A 16,557-nucleotide genomic window follows, 5' to 3' on the forward strand; every position below is an offset into this window, starting at 1 on the left:
GATCTTACATAATAGACAATTCGGCTTTACAAAAGGCAGATCCACGCAAGATGCTGGACGTGCTTTAGTCAAAGCTGTGTTAGATGCTTGGGAGGGATCCCAGGATGCACTGGGGGTCTTTTGTGATCTTTCCAAGGCATTCGATTGCGTCGATCACAATACCCTCATTTTAAAGCTTCATTATTATGGTATTAGAGGAATTGGACTTAAACTAATATCTTCATATTTATCAGGTCGAAATCAAAAAGTATTTATCGACAACGTCTCCTCTGCCGGGTCCGCAGCTAGAATTGGGGTTCCCCAGGGTTCCATATTGGGTCCATTCCTATTCTTAGTTTACATAAATGACCTGCCTTACATGGTTGATAATATGGCAGATGTAGTATTGTTCGCTGACGACACTTCGATTATTTTTAAGTTAAATAGAAGGGATGAGAATCTCGGTGAGCCACATAAAGTACTTAGTTTGATTTCTGACTGGTTCTCTTCTAATAATTTACTTTTAAATGCCGCAAAAACGAAATGTGTCAGATTTTCGTTACTGAATAAAAAAGGAACTAAATATTGATTTAGATGGGGATAAATTAGAATTAGTTCCCTCAACGGTCTTCCTCGGGGTTTCAATCGATAGTAAATTGCAATGGGGCCCCCATATTCAAAAAATTTCTAGTAAACTGAGCTCTGCCGTGTTTGCTATTAGGAAGATTAGACAATTAACTGACGTGGCTACGGCAAAGCTAGTGTATTTTGCATACTTCCACAGCATTATGTCCTATTGTATTCTTCTGTGGGGCTCTGCTGCAGATCTGCAGACCATTTTTATCTTGCAGAAACGAGCGATTAGAGCTATTTACAACCTTCGCTCTCATGATTCCCTTAGGCAAATGTTTAAGGAGGTGAATATACTGACTTTGCCGGCCGAATATATTTTTCAGAATATAATGTACGTACGTAAAAACCTTAGTACTTTTTATTAAAAACAGTGACTTGCATAGTCTAAATACCAGAAATAAAAATAAATTGGTTGTCCCTAATCATAGGCTCTGTAAAACCAATAAATCTTTCTTAGTTAATAGCATTAAGTTCTATAATAAACTTCCCTTCGAAATTACCAATTTGACCGAACAAAAATTCAAGTGTTATGTTAAGCGTGAATTAATGTGTAAAGGATACTATACTGTATCTGATTACCTTAATGATAAGACGGTTTGGAAAGTTTGTCCTGCACACAATGACCCACCATGTTAGCACACATTAGTAATTAATTAACTGCCTAAAATGTCTTTGTTACATGTCTCACATGCTTTTTTATAATAATGACATTTCTATAGTTCTAATTTGACATAATCATATCATATCTTAATGAAATGTAATTTTTGAAAGACGACCACCCGATCATGTTGTGTTTGCCTGTTCAATATCACTATTTTTTTTCTTTTCTCATGATTGAAAACTATGATTGTAAATGTAGGCGAATGCACGCTGTACGCCGTTATTTAAGTATGAATCTATGTTCTCTTTTATTTGCTATCGCTAATTTTATTTTATGCCGCTCCAGGTTTAGTCGATTGGATTTCATCTTATCCCATGTTAACGGTGATGTGCGTGCATTAGCTTATATAACTATTGTGACTATGTACAAGAAAGACTTGGAAAAAATACAAAAGAAGTACTGAACAATTGATGACAAAAAGAAAGCCCGGAGTTTCTTTCTGCCTTTCTTCTTCGGGTAGTCATCACTTAGGTAGCTAGTGAAAGGCTGGTAGGTTAGCTAGGTTAAGGCTCATGTCCTCGCCGGTGAGGATCGCGACGCGTTACCCTTCTATTTCCCCCTACTTGCCAGCCCGAGCTGGTTTGTACCTAGTCTTTTGTATAAACTTTATCCCTAATTTAAAATCTCCATAGTTATATAAGTGATTTTAATAGTTGTTTAGAAATAATAATTATTCTTATTCTTTGTTTTGACGTATCATAAGTGCAACTTTGTTCGCCTACGTGATAAATAAAGTATTTTATTTTATTTATTTTTATTTATAGCGTAATGTTACATAGCCCATAGCCTTCCTCAATAAACAAGCTATGAGACACTCAAAGATTTTTTAATTTCAACTTGTAGTTCTTGAGATTAGCGCGATAAAACAAACAAATTCTTTAGCTTTATTTGGGTAGTAAATTAGTATAGATTTAAATATTGAAGATGGTCAAATCTTTTTAAAAATGACAGTTGATTTAGCGCGGCTTTCATAAACACAACATAAAATAAGACTCGGATAAATTTTCTTTTTAGTTTTCAGACATGAAAATTCAACTGCATAGAATAATTTTATAAATTAAAGAAGGTATTTAAGTCAGGTAGAAAATTATTGAAGTTTGACGAGAGGTATCTGTAAAAAAAAACAAATATTACATTCTGATAGCTCTCAATGTATTTTTTGTTTCAACAAGGTCCTATGTATTTTTTTTTGGTATTACAAGATAAGAAGAGACACTTATCTATGATTCCTCTTAAATTATTTATATTTCGGGATTATTGGTATTCATATTGAAATACACTTGGAATCATGTGGTAAATACAAGAGTCTATTTGAACAACAAATATTACATAGAACTTTGTAATAGTGAGCCAGTATTTCGAACGTATGTAGGAAACGATTATTATTTGCAGAAACAAGCCAAATTCAGCCCTGTCCAACAGATATAGGTAGAAAGTTTCCCGTCAGCGGATTTGGGTAAGTCGCGTGTCAAAGGAGCGGTGGGAACGGTGCCGAACGCGCGTCCCGTGGCGCCCCGAAACCTAGGGCTATCCCGCAACTATCCCGAAATTATCCCGCGTGTGATGTGTCATGTTTAATAACCGTGAGTATTTGTGATTTTATTGAGGTGTTTAAAAATATATTATTAAAATTGTAAAATATCTTAAATCCGTTGTATGTGTGTGTGTGTTTTGTTTTTCTTTTTATATTTTATTTTTGTTCTTATCTGCGTATAGAACAATAAATTGTTTGAAGAAATCCATTTAAGAATAATGCATTGTGCTACTATATTTTGTTGAATATCGCAAGTTCAAAGAGTTGGTTTGATGTAGATAACTAGTATCGTTTAGTATTCTCCCTTATCTTGCGTTTTCGTCAAATCGTTACCGTTTTATCTTATGCAATAAAGGCGACAATACTTTGATTATTAAAGAGACTAATACGCTAATTAAAGGACTCAACTAGATGTTTTACACACTTATAAATGAAGATTTATACACGTGTATTAACATATTTGGGCTTTGTATCTAGCGTTCAAATGACAAGAAACATCGATTCATAACTTCTTAAAGAGATTGAAATAATTAACACCATAATTATTATCCTCTTTGGTAATTAGCTATTCTGTTATTATATTACAATATTAACTTTTAGTTTGGAGTAATATTACGATACGGCAGTCCTGTGACGTCACATTCGTATATATAATTCCCTTAAAATAAATACATGTGATAATTGAGACGTCATTCTGTGATGAGTGTGGGACGAAAGTAATTTGCAACCAAACGGTAATGTTTCAAAATTAAACAATTCTAACGATTAATATAACTTTTGTGTTAAAAAAATATTAAAACATTATGAGGCATGTAATTAAGGCCGTAGCCATGTTAAAAAAAAAGAACAATAACAGAAATGTGCATCGGATAACACTCATATTCATTTCAAAAATATTAGATCAGTATTAAAAATTCTACAATTAGTCAATTGTTATTTGAACAAATTTTATTTCCTGGTGCGTGCATTTAATAGTACATTTTTTGTTTTCTTATAATCCAATATTCAAATCAAAATAATACCATAGTGCTGTTTCACGTGTAAAATGAATAGTCATGAAGTCTAGCTATCTTTGCGAAGTAATCGAATGTTACTTTAACATTAGCTGTCTATTGTTTATTGTCGATTTAATTTAACTTGAGCATTAGAATTCAGTCCCTTATTGTTTTAAAGATACTTTTACCGAACAAAACTGACTAAGACTAACGTATAGTTGGTAAAAGGAGACACTTATGTATAGCATAGCAGAAAAATCTATGGGAATTTATATAAGATGACAACTGATTTGTGTCAACGAATAAGTGATATAGTAACCGAATCACGTGGAAAGAACTGAGTTATGTAGGTGTAAATAATAGTGTAACCAAATAGTTCTAAGATAATAATATAGAGAGGACATTGGTAAGATTGCCGTACAAAAAATTTGCGCTTATATGATGGTTACTCAATCTACTGTGAAATAGCAAAACATCAATGTTAAATACTTTATATTTTTTTCCACATGATGATTGTCTTTATTGCAAATATATTTTCTGTAAATATATTATTTTCTTAATATCTAAGGACGCTGTGACATCTTGTCATACGGACATTTTAAATAGGACAGCGACTTAAGTATTACTAATTGGTAATAATTGTTGGAGCAAAAATTTGGCCCTGATGTACTGTATATAACTAATTATATAGTTTAATGTCTTTGAATGCGACAATACAAATCATAAACTTATCACAATTATATCAGAATCTTAAAACACAGAAACAGAAAACTTAAATAGAACCTCGACTTCTAAGCACGCGTTAATATATTAGAGTACGCAATCTCGATGTACACAAGAAAACACACAAGAAAAAAGGTTTTTATAACATTTTCTTTTCCATCTGTTTTTTTTTAATATTTATTAAATACTTACATTAATTATATTTGTAAGAGACGAACAATAAGAAAACACATAAAATTGAAAATTTCGTAAAACCTTTTCATTACGTACATTTATTTCGAGAAATATGCATTTGCAAGATTTGTTTTAGGCACTTACTTATTGAATAACGAATTATATAATTCTTTAATTTCATATTATTCTTAATTTAAATTCTTGAGTTTCCTCTTTACTGTATAATCACATTTTTTGTTCACTTAGGAATGTAGACCCTATTAAAAAGTATGTAGTAATGTTTTGGTTTAAAATAAAGTGTTAGTCAATCTCTAAACCGCAGTGAATGGACAGCGTGAATATTTTACGACCTTGTAGATAGCTCAAAAGTTTTGGCACGAGACTGGCGCCAAACTAGTCTTCAAATCCATATACAAACTGTACGAACAGTGTAGCAGAATACGTAAATAAAAACTTCAATATGTTATTTATATTCGTTCTATATTATTCCTAAGAGAAATGTAACGAAGAATGCTTATGTATAAAAAGGTAACAAATTTTAATGTTTATAATGATGGTGTAGGTAAATTTTTGACTTTATAGGATTTGATTTCTGTTTGTCTGTCTCTATGTTTGTATACGCATCACGCAAAAACTACCGCATGGAATTGAAGGCAGTTTGCACAGTTGTATTGCTCGAGGTCTAAATAAAAATTTAGACGCTATTTAAAAAAACATACATACCTGGACTTTTATTACAGAAAACTTGTACACCCGGGCGGAGCCGCGAGCGAAAGCTAGGAAAATAATAAAAAATGTCAACTTTTTGAAAATCCTATCACAGAGGATCAATAAATTTCCATGCAGTTTCCAATCCGCACTTCTTACGTCAAGGTAAACGTGTTTCGGCATAGACGGCTTAAATAGGCGACTTCGCACTTTTGCTGTAAAAATATAACCCCATGAATCAAGAGATGACTCACAACAGCAACATAGTATGCACTGGCGCCACGTCCAATCAAATCCAAACTATTGTATCATTACAATAAACATATTACGCGAACAAGCTTATAAAATCACTGTAAACGATTTCGCCTTGGTGATTAAGCAAAACATTTTATTTATGTGTTCTTTATTGTTCGCATAATCGTTTGAATCGCAATCGTCTCGCACAAATGGATTTATGTAATTGTTCTAACGTTAAGATGTGCTAAATTTAGAATTGTTTGTAAACTTTGCAGCTTTGCTGTGTTGCTATGCGTGTTAGGTGGTTGACCTAATTTTGGTTCAGTATGTTTTTGTCGTGTAGATAATAGTGTCGTAGTGGCAATGTTATGCTTGTTTGATTGATTTATATTATGTTTAGTTTTTGCTCGCGACTTCGTCCGCGTGAAGGAGTTTTATCCGCCATGAAGATGTTTAATCCGCCGTTAAACATCTTTTCCGACAGGCGGACATAATTATGTCGACTATCGAGGGGTAATCATCTCTCGTCATTCTATTGTACAAAAAAATCCGCTTTGCATCCAAGAACAACAGCTATGCCAATGAAGGCACAAGCTGTATATTGTCATACTTTCTCAAGCTATTTTTATCTGATTGAATGAAGAAGTGTCTCCTTCCTAAACATCGTATTAAGTGGAAAGATTTTTATCGTTTTGCATGACGCCAGATAGATTTGTTCTGACCGCATGGATATTTCCTTATGATATTTTTCCATCGTAATATTGTGACATGTTCAGTGGTTTAGTGGGAACTGGGAGCGTATGTGAGTTGTGGACTGGGAGGTCCTAGGTTCGAATTCCACGTGCACTTTATTCGCAAAGTAATAATATTTTTTATCTAAAATTAAAGCTTATTGCTTAATAGCTTTGAAGGTAATGCCCACACTAGACTGTGCCTGCTTAGCAGACATCGTTTTAAATTTCACATATTTCAATATACGTACAGTGAAAACCGGTTATAACGATATAGCAGGGACCACCGAATTTGTACTCCTTTTTAAGCACATTGCGCGCATGTAGAATTGTGAGATTACTTATGATTAAAGTTCATATACAGCAGTACAGAAAAATATATACTTAATAATAATAATATCAGTCCTGTATTATATAGGGTCATTTTGACATCGCGTTACTAAATTAAACTATATACTTATCTACTTGGAAACAACACTTTACAATAAGTTACTCGAGTTTTAGATGTAAAATAAAGAGTCTAAGTTTCGAACAAAATAAATATCAATAAAAAGTAATTTTAATTTTACGCGCTCTACTGCCGCTACTACTGCAAGCTAATTCGTTGCAGTGGCAACATCATACGCAGGTTTCGTCACAATGTTTTCCTTCATCTAAGCATGCGATAATTCACAAAGATAACAATTAAGCCATTTGTTCCAAAACTAGGAATTCAACTAATCTTATTTTATACTGATAGAACCACAAATAGTTACTATTACGCAAGTATGTCAAAATGATTAACAACAACTTTTTCTATCAGTTTTTTTGCTAAAACCCGAGAGGTCGAGACAATAGTAACAAGATCTTACCGCGTGGGCCATGACGTAATACTTATCAGATGTGGACAGCTAGGGTTGTCACTTCGAATATTAGTTTGACCTTAATATTAATAAAAAGCGTATTCTCGCCTAAAAGGCTGGCAATTCATACTTATGTCCAAGTATTGCTGATGTTCATGGGCTTTGGTGATAATTTACCATTAGGTAAACTGTATGCTCGTTTGCCGATTTATGGACCGCACAAGATGACGTCCCATGAAATTCCAGCAATATGTTAGTTGAATGCCACGAAATCACTCAATAAGCTCCATTTTTTCCCTTTAAAGTCTACAAGTCTCGCACTGGTTTCACGACAAGGGATGTTCGTGCGATGTTTATTAGTATTACCGCGAAACTCTGAAGGGGTTTGAATTTGGTACATAAATGTCCTGAAACAACACATAAGTTAATTTTAACTCCGAAAATAACCCAGTAAGGCCTTTCGGGAAAGATATTTAGGCTTGTGGGGCCGCGAGCAATCCTTATTGTGACGATATTCTCATCTCTGAAATTAGAAAACTACAATTTTTATCTCGTCTTAATAATATAAATGCAAATGTTTGTTAGAAGTATATGCAGAGACAGCTAAACGGATTTGGATCAAAGGTACACTCACTGACCATATCCTGGATTACCATATAGGTTACTTTTTATCCCGATAATTTGCTCCAATAAAAAATAATATAAATTTCCATTTGATTTTTTAAATAGATAGCGCTGGCGTCGTACTGAATCTTGGGACTTTTGTAGTAAAAAAGGATTCTTACGAGAGCGAATCCATAAGCAATAGTTCATAATAAATTATAATAAAATACTGCCAACCTTGTTGAAAGCGATCAAAGGCGGCCGCTTACTGTCGCGTGACATAATTATTATGACTAACGCGACCGAATAAAAAACTGCTCACGATCATTAAATAATGTTCATTATGATTTATTCCATTTATAGCCATTATATCATATCTACACTGGTCCCCCTCTCCAGAGGAGAGAAATGTCAGATGTGGTAACTACTAATTACATGTTTGTTTTTTTGTTAGGTTGACGTTAGTTTATTTCGGCTCTGATCTCATTGCTTATGTACGAATTTTGACGACTTAATCTTCGCTGGGATAGCGGAGTGAGCAACTCTTATTCTGTTATTAGAAAAGTAAGTTAATCAAGTTAAGTTAATTACACATGTTTTAGGTCAGAAATAAGTCTATCGTGCCGACAGTACCTTTTTAGACGCAACAGTAGCTGGAGATTTTTCCCAGCAATGGGACAATTCTAGAACATTCTGACAGCGGTAACATCTTTCCTAGGAAGGGATCATGGATTATGTCTAAAAGTTTTGAACAAAACTACCTCAGTGGTATGTTGTATTACGGTATGACTACAGGGTTGAGGTCTTGGGTTCAATCCCCGGATCGGTAGTGATATTGGGTTTGTCTACTCAGTATCAGCCCGGAGTTTGAGTTTGTGCCCGATATGGCTATAGGCTCGATCTATACCACAATATGGGAAAGTATATACATGGTGGAAAGTGGGTGTACTAGTGCAGTCCAGCGCGTCTGTCTTCCCCTTTAGAGGTTTTACGCGTATGTGTATGTTAACGTTGAGTTTTAAATTGAGCTGAAAGTTTGCACTGCCAGGCAATTCGCGATTTCTCATTCTTTCGTATCGTTATTGTTTGTGCGCTTTGACTGAATGTGACAAATTCGTATACACATGGCGATCGGGGTGGACGAGTTGCGTCTTTGCTTACCCTTTCGGGGATAAGCGGCGTATGAGTTAAACAAAAGCGAGTAAAGTTAAATATAATTCTCAATCCTCGCGAAATCTGGCTCAACCGAGCCGCAATCGTAGCGCTAAACATAGAGCGAGTACGCAAATACAAACACGCACCAGCTGTATGCACTAGCATTTTTCAATAGCCACGATGTAAACGTTGAATTTTAAGTTTTGTGTAAGTTAAAACCCAAAATGGTATCCGTACAAGGTGTGGACGAAAGTGAAATACGTAAAATTATTACTTGGCTTAGCAATCTGGTTTTAATCATGTGTTTATATAGTCGGAATTGCCGACCAGTTAACGACTACGTAGACACGTGAGTAATACCGGGTTGCTATCGACGAACTTAATATATGTCGCGTAAGTTTTCAAAAATATAACTTTTATAATTTTGATCGTTTCACAGTATTATTTAAAATAATTGCGAGGGTTTGATGCTTGCTAGCCCATTCTCGGCCAGCGTGGTGGATTAAAGCCTAAACCTGTAGTATTAGATGGCCGTACTCGGCAGGATGCAGTATAATACAGGCGTGGTATAATTATTTATTTTATAGTAAAGTACTACACATATTAGTAATAAAGTCGATAATCGAAATACGTCCCAGAAGTTGACTTGATTTACTGTCTCTAACCGAAAAGTCATAATTAAGCCGGCAGTGGTGGTTTTATGGTGGTTGAATGTATTTTATATTCGCCCGCATAGCAACCACCGTACACAAGGTGATAAACCCGTCATAATGACGTAAGTATGTCGCGTTCCGGGATCAGCTTGTGTATACATATACAGTTCCAACGGGTCGGCATAATTGTGACTATAATAATAATAATATCAGCCCTGTATTATATACTTACCCACTGCTGAGCATGGGCCTCCTCTACTACTGAGAGGGATTAGGCCTTAGTCCACCACGCTGGCCTAGTGCGGATTGGTAGACTTCACATACCTTGAAATTCCTATAGAGAACTTCTCAGATGTGCAGGTTTCCTCACGATGTTTTCCTTCACCGTTAAAGCGAACGATAAATTCACAAAGAATACACACATGGTTTTAGGAAAGTCAGAGGTGTGTGCCCTTGGGATTTGAACCTGCGGACGTTCGTCTTGGCAGTCCGTTCCACACCCAACTAGGCTATCGCCGCTTGACGACTTAATTCAATAATTGTGACTGCTGAGGAGTAATCCAGACTCCACTCTACTTCCCACGTGCAGAGGGGTCACTTTGTGCTTGTACAATAATATGTTATGCAATACTTGTTCGTACCCGCTGATCGAGATCGGTTTGGGCTAATGTAAGTATGTCAAGTTAGGCAGGTCGGCATTTCCGTCAGAGGAGGCTCACAGTCATCCCTAATGCGCCGAAGAGGGCCACTGCGGAGTTTTAGCTGATATGCCGTGCGTTGTATGTAGGTTAGGGACTCAGCCCGGCGGTCGCCCGAAGGTCAAGATCAAATTCGGGCGGCTCAACGCCGGATCGTAAGGCACGGTGACCCCAACATAACCGCTCGCCCCCCCCCCCCTCCCGAAGGCTGGGCGGTAGTCACAAGGCACTTTCTCCGCGAAAACAAAAATAAAGAAAAAACGTCGCCATACTGTTAGTTGGGAAACGATTGTCGATTTTTATGATATTGAAGAGTATTAACATCTCGTTGATCGACGTTTTATTAGAACAGTTTATATTTATCTTCGTGATAGAGTTTCGACTGCCTCGGCTGCGTAGTTGTACTGCGTGCGCGGTGTGATATCGCTCTGAGGTCCTGGATTCGAGTCCCAGGCCGGTCAAAGTGATATTTGGGTTTTTCTCCTCAGTATCAGCCCGGAGTCTGGAATTTGTGCCCGGTATGGCGATAGGCTCGCCCCCTGTCATATCATGGGACGGAACACACTTGGCGAAAAGTGGGTGCTCTGGTTACGTCTCGGCATATCCTTCGGGGATGATTGCGTAATGTTGTGTGTGTGATACAAATTTGTCGTGGTAGAAAAACAAATATTTCTCCGTCTGTCGTTTATATTTAAAACACAATATTTCATGACGACTACAATAAAGCCGACACGGTTACAACTTGCGTATCATCGTGATGCGCTGTGTGTGATGATCGTCATTGACCCTTTAAGACCTGGTGATGATTGAATAGCGTCCTATTTAGATATCTTGAAGGTCTTGCTGACTCACATATTATATAAACAGACAAAACGACAGATCCTTCCTAAGATACTCTGCGTTATAGAAGAAAATCTGATGACCTAGCAATCCGCAAAGAACTTATGTGGAGGATAGAAACCTAAATCGTGTAAAGTAGTAGTTTATAAGTGGTAGATCTCTCATACATGAGAGTTCGCTTGGGTAGGTACGACCACAATGTCTTTTTCTGCCGTCAAGCAGCAGTGTGTGGACACTGTTGTGTTCCGGTTTGAAGAACATGTAAGTGTAACTTAATAAGACTTAACATCTCATGTCTGATGATGGCGAGCGCAGTGGAATACCAAACCATACATTGTAATTCAAGGATTGTTGGATGGTGTTTCTACTGTTTTGGGGCGGTCGTATCGCTTATCATCGGACGAATGGCAAGCTCGTCTCGTCATTCAAAGCAATAAAAAAAGTTCTTTTATCAGTGAGATATTTATTGGAGAACGAGAGAGGGCGGACGGCCAAGTTCAGTTTCTTTTTATCTGTTGCCAGAACACTTATAGCACAAGAGCGCCTAAGAGGCTTCGTTTATTTTTTAAAAGTAGTGCAGTGTGCAAAGTCACAGTGCTTACAAGGTTTTTAAAACAAGTTGACACCACATTTTAAATGCAATTTCTCGCCACGGACGTGCAAAACAAATTCAGAACTTTAAAAGGCTTCACATTAAATTAAATCTAAATATTATTTTTGTCTAAAATAAAGTTACGTTTTTGAAGTTTATATTAGTGTCTTCACTAATATAAACTTCAAAAACGTAACTTTATTTTACGCAAATGGTTGTTGAGGACACAAAAGTTTACAGTCAATTTGAAATTTAGAATTTGTTCAACTACGTTTGTGGTTAACTGTACCAGTATCGAGAGAGTATAAAACTCGTCATCAGATCTTTTTGTGTGTCGTGTGTATAAACCTCAGGTACTAACGATACGAAAAGCAACAGTAATCTACCACTTCATCAGTTTTATGTTAAGTAGGAAGCAATGTATGACGTAAACAAGTTATTTACTTGCAAAAGTTAGGTCAACCGATTTTAATGTCTATAAATTCGACGATTACATTTTCAACGTGTTTTAGAGACGATCAAAAACAAATATAGTAGTTTATAGTCCTGTTGAGTACGTTTATAGCGAAAGCTTTGGTACGTGGAGTCACGATAGTATCGGCAAAGAGCGTGAGCTAGTTTCTACGGCGATAATAATAATAATATATAATAATATGAACCATACCATACTGTCCCACTGCTGGGCAGGTGCGTCTTCTACTACTGAGAGGGATTAGGTCTTAGTCAACCATGCTGGCCTAGTGCGGATTGGTAGACTTCACACACCTTCAAAATTCCTATAGAAAACTTCTCTGATCTGCAGGTTGCCACACGATGTTTTCTTTTAACCGTTAAAGCGAACGATAATTCACAAAAAATACACACATAACTTTTTAGAAAAGTCAGAGGTGTGTGCCTTTGGGATTTGAACCTACGGACATTCGAAATTTAAACTGAAAAAGATACTATAATATAAACTAAATACATAGTATTTATATATATTTTGTAATTTAATATATATTGCACGTGCTTTCATGACTGTATGTGTGACGATGCCCGATGAGATCTCTTAGAATCACATAAGTAGAGGCAATAGACATGGACTTTACACGGCCTCATGATTCCTAGAGAGCACTTTTCAGGTATTCAGGTTTCCTCATGATGTTTTCCTTCACCGTTAAAGCAGGCGATAATTCACAAATAATATACACTATTTTGGAAAAGTCAGATATGCGTGCCCTTGGATGCAAACCTGTGGATATTCGTCATACCACCCTACTAATATAATAATAATAATATCAGCCCTGTATTATATACTTGCCCACTGCTGAGCACGGGCCTCCTCTACTACTGAGAGGGATTAGGCCTTAGTCCACCACGCTGGCCTAGTGCGGATTGGTAGACTTAACACACCTTTGAAATTCCTATAGAGAACTTCTCAGATGTGCAGGTTTCCTCACGATGTTTTCCTTCACCCTACTAATAATACGACTTATTAGTAATACGTAATAGTGGAGTGGCAAAGTATTACTATTTACGGAAAGAACCATAATTGTACTAGTTTAGTAAGTTGCCAAAAAACTACAAAAGAGTATCATAATGCAAGATAAATAAGGCTTCTTTCAGTTGTTGAAACGCTTTGTATTAGTTGAAAATTATGTAAGTTAGTTTTGGCATACTTCCCTGATAGTAAACAAAAAAGCGTCGCCTGTACTCTTTGAAACCCTCCGAAAAAATACGTCTGAAGTTGGTACAATTAGTTTGGACTTTACGAAGAAATAATTGTGTTTAAGAATTATAACTTGATCACGAAAATCAAAAACATACTTGTGGTGCCATTCCTGCCTTTAAGTTTTAAAATCAACGTTTTCAGTAAAAAAAAAATAGTTTTATATTTTTTTTCAATATAGGAACGTTTTTTATTTTGCCGGGCAAAATATAACTAATTAAAGACTTAGTAACGCAGTATAGAGATATAGAATACTAGTTTTCTTTACAGCTCCGCAGTTTTTCTTAAGATAGTCTGAAAGGAACTCTACATTTTTGAGTATTAATATTAATTGATGTAACTCTTCAGCCTTAAAATTGTTTGCAAATATCATCAATTTATAATCGACTCCGACTAAACATTCGTATGAAGTAGTGTCATGATGAGATGTCATTAGGAAACGAGTTTTTCGAGAGATCGTCTCTCGAAAAACTCTATCCACACCATTTATTGTCATTATAAGTTTGATGTTGACGCAACTTGACATCGTCGTGATTGAAGTGTATCGGCGATATACTTGCAGACCCACTCGAGTGTGTACCTCACGTCCGCATTGAATAGTTGCATTGTCTATGACGTCTTATTAATCTATATAATAATAATAATATCAGTCCTATATTATATACTCTCCTGCTGCTGGGCAAGGGCGTTTTCTACTACTGAGAGGGATTAGGCCTTAGTCCACCACGCTGGCCTAGTGCGGATTGATAGACTTCACACACCCTAGAAATTCTTATAGAGAACTTAATAATCTATACTAATATAAAAAGAGGAATACTTTGTAGGTTTGTTGGAGGTAATCTCTCGAATTACTGAACAGATTTCGATTTTTTTTTTCACTAATAGGAAACTAAATTACTTTTATTTATCGTTATTATATTTATAGTAAAATATAGTAATATATTATCCTATATTGAAGATGTGATAGTGAAAAATGTTTGTTGGAAGTTAACTAAATCCTAAATTATTGTTTGAGCAAAAATTCAATCAAAAATAATTCTAGAAAGTTCCGGAAAATTGCACAGTGGTATATGTGAAGATGCATTCGGACAAACTGCGAGCGATATTTTGTACTATACTTACATTTTCAGCCTCTAATTAATAACTGCAATGCGAAATAGTGTATGACGGTCCCGGATAATGTCTCAAAATTAGGACTGAGGATAGGTTCAGATATTGACAGCTATTTATTAACAGTCTAGCTTAGCCGAAAACAAGCCCTTACATGACAGCTTAAGAATGTTTCATCAAGTAGTTCAATACATTAAATGTCTATTTAATGTCAGACTCAAATGTGTGCGATCTACAAATCTTATAAAAAACCCTAAACGAAACATTAACTATAGTATTAAAGAATCGAAATATTTACTAATATAAATGAAATACTTTAAACAACAATAGTAAAACCTATTGTATTTTTTTCACTGTGTCATGTACTCTAGTGTATACCTTAAACTGATTTCAAAAAGAGAGACAGCAGAGTTTCTTGCCCGTTCTTCTCTGGTAAAGCTACTTTCCAAACTGGTGGTAGAGTTAATATTGACGGAATCTAAATAATGTATAACATTACAGGTTCAAATAAATAATTTTGATTAATTTCAACAAATACGTTTCTTTCCACATGTCAATTTGTAAGTAATGCTTGCAGTAAAATCAATTACTGCACGCGGCGTGGTATTTTCCAGTTCGATTGTTAAATAGTCATTAAAATAATTAACTACTGGGTGTTTTACGGCGATTTGCCGTCAGCGATCACGACTCATGTAATTGTGGTCTCGCGATGTCTCGTTTATGATACACTATTCATTTACTTAAATCTGTAGCGGCTACTGTATATTTTATAATAGGAAAGGATATGAATTAGGGAGGTTATTTGAGCTTTCGTTTCCTTTTTTATCAACGAAACCCGTTAGTGCTGTTTCTTCTGGATTTAGAGAGACTTTCCCGCCTTCATACTCACTACTACAATTCAACCAAGATCAGAGGGTCTACTTCAAATAACGAAATCCTTAGTTTCGGATGACGGATCACACATTTTGTTGCTACGAAGTGTTACGGATCCGATGACGGATTCGACGACGGATCCGATCCGTTCATCGTAATATTTCAGACATGGAATTTGTAAGAACTTATACCATCTCTTTTTAAAATAAAGTTCTACTGCTTTCTTCAAAAATATTCGAGAAATTGATCTTACCCCTAAGGTAAGCTACAGAATGGTGGTGGTTCCGAAGTAATTTGGTAGTAAAGTTAAATCCGAAGTTGTCGTTTTGGACCGACGTTTCGTCGTTCGTGTTTCGAAGTAAACCCTTAGCAGTGGCACGCATTTTATGACACCGAGCGGTGAAGCTCGGCGAGTCTAACAGAGCATTAATTTATCTTTATCTAACAACGAAATTAATCAAATAGCTTTCACAAGGAGTAGTTGGAAAAAGAGTTCTTCTAAAAATAGCTTTATTAAAACACTGTCTTGTCTACTGTATTGTGGCCTCACGGGACATTATACTGTAGAAAAAATATGACCATAAATAAATAAAACGATTTCCTAGACATCATTTTATAAAATTTCAACTGTACTGACTTAAATAGTTTCTGATAACAAGCAATAAAATTGATATTCAAAGCGTACTCCAGCACCATATATCCTAGAAAGATCTAAATTAATGAATTTAACTAATTAGGCATTCCGTCCGCATAAATGGCGAATATTGCCATTGTTATGGTGGCACCACACATAATTTAGCGAATATTTACGTTATTTGTGTAATTCAACGTCAACTTTGTACACAACCAACATAAAGTCGACATTACTTTGCCCAAAAGGCGCATATATTTTGACAAATACGCCAAGTGTAGCCAGCATTATATACAGCCGGTGCCAGATATTTTGTCATGCGATTTGTTGCGACTCGCGAGGCGTTATTTTGACAGGCAGCGTGCGTCGCAAGTCGTGCTGAGGCGCGGTCGGTCGCAAACTGCAGATCAACTAGAAATAATCGTAAATAAACTCATTGTTTTGTTCTTGATATAGTTAGATTTAATAATACTGTGT

The 16,557-nt window shown here is 35.8% G+C and overlaps 1 protein-coding gene across 1 annotated transcript in view; it reads left to right on the plus strand.

Moving 5' to 3' along the window:
• The first annotated feature begins 2,759 nt into the window (after nt 1-2,759).
• Nucleotides 2,760-16,557, plus strand: part of LOC115450147 (gremlin-2) — a 51,667-nt gene continuing 37,869 nt past the window's right edge. Inside the window, exon 1 of the mRNA XM_037442534.1 lies at nt 2,760-2,856. The gene's annotated coding sequence lies outside the window, so the exon portion shown is untranslated. The remainder of the gene's footprint in view (nt 2,857-16,557) is intronic.

This window comes from Manduca sexta, chromosome 24 (assembly GCF_014839805.1).
Source record: "Manduca sexta isolate Smith_Timp_Sample1 chromosome 24, JHU_Msex_v1.0, whole genome shotgun sequence".
Taxonomy (NCBI): Eukaryota; Metazoa; Arthropoda; class Insecta; order Lepidoptera; family Sphingidae; genus Manduca; species Manduca sexta.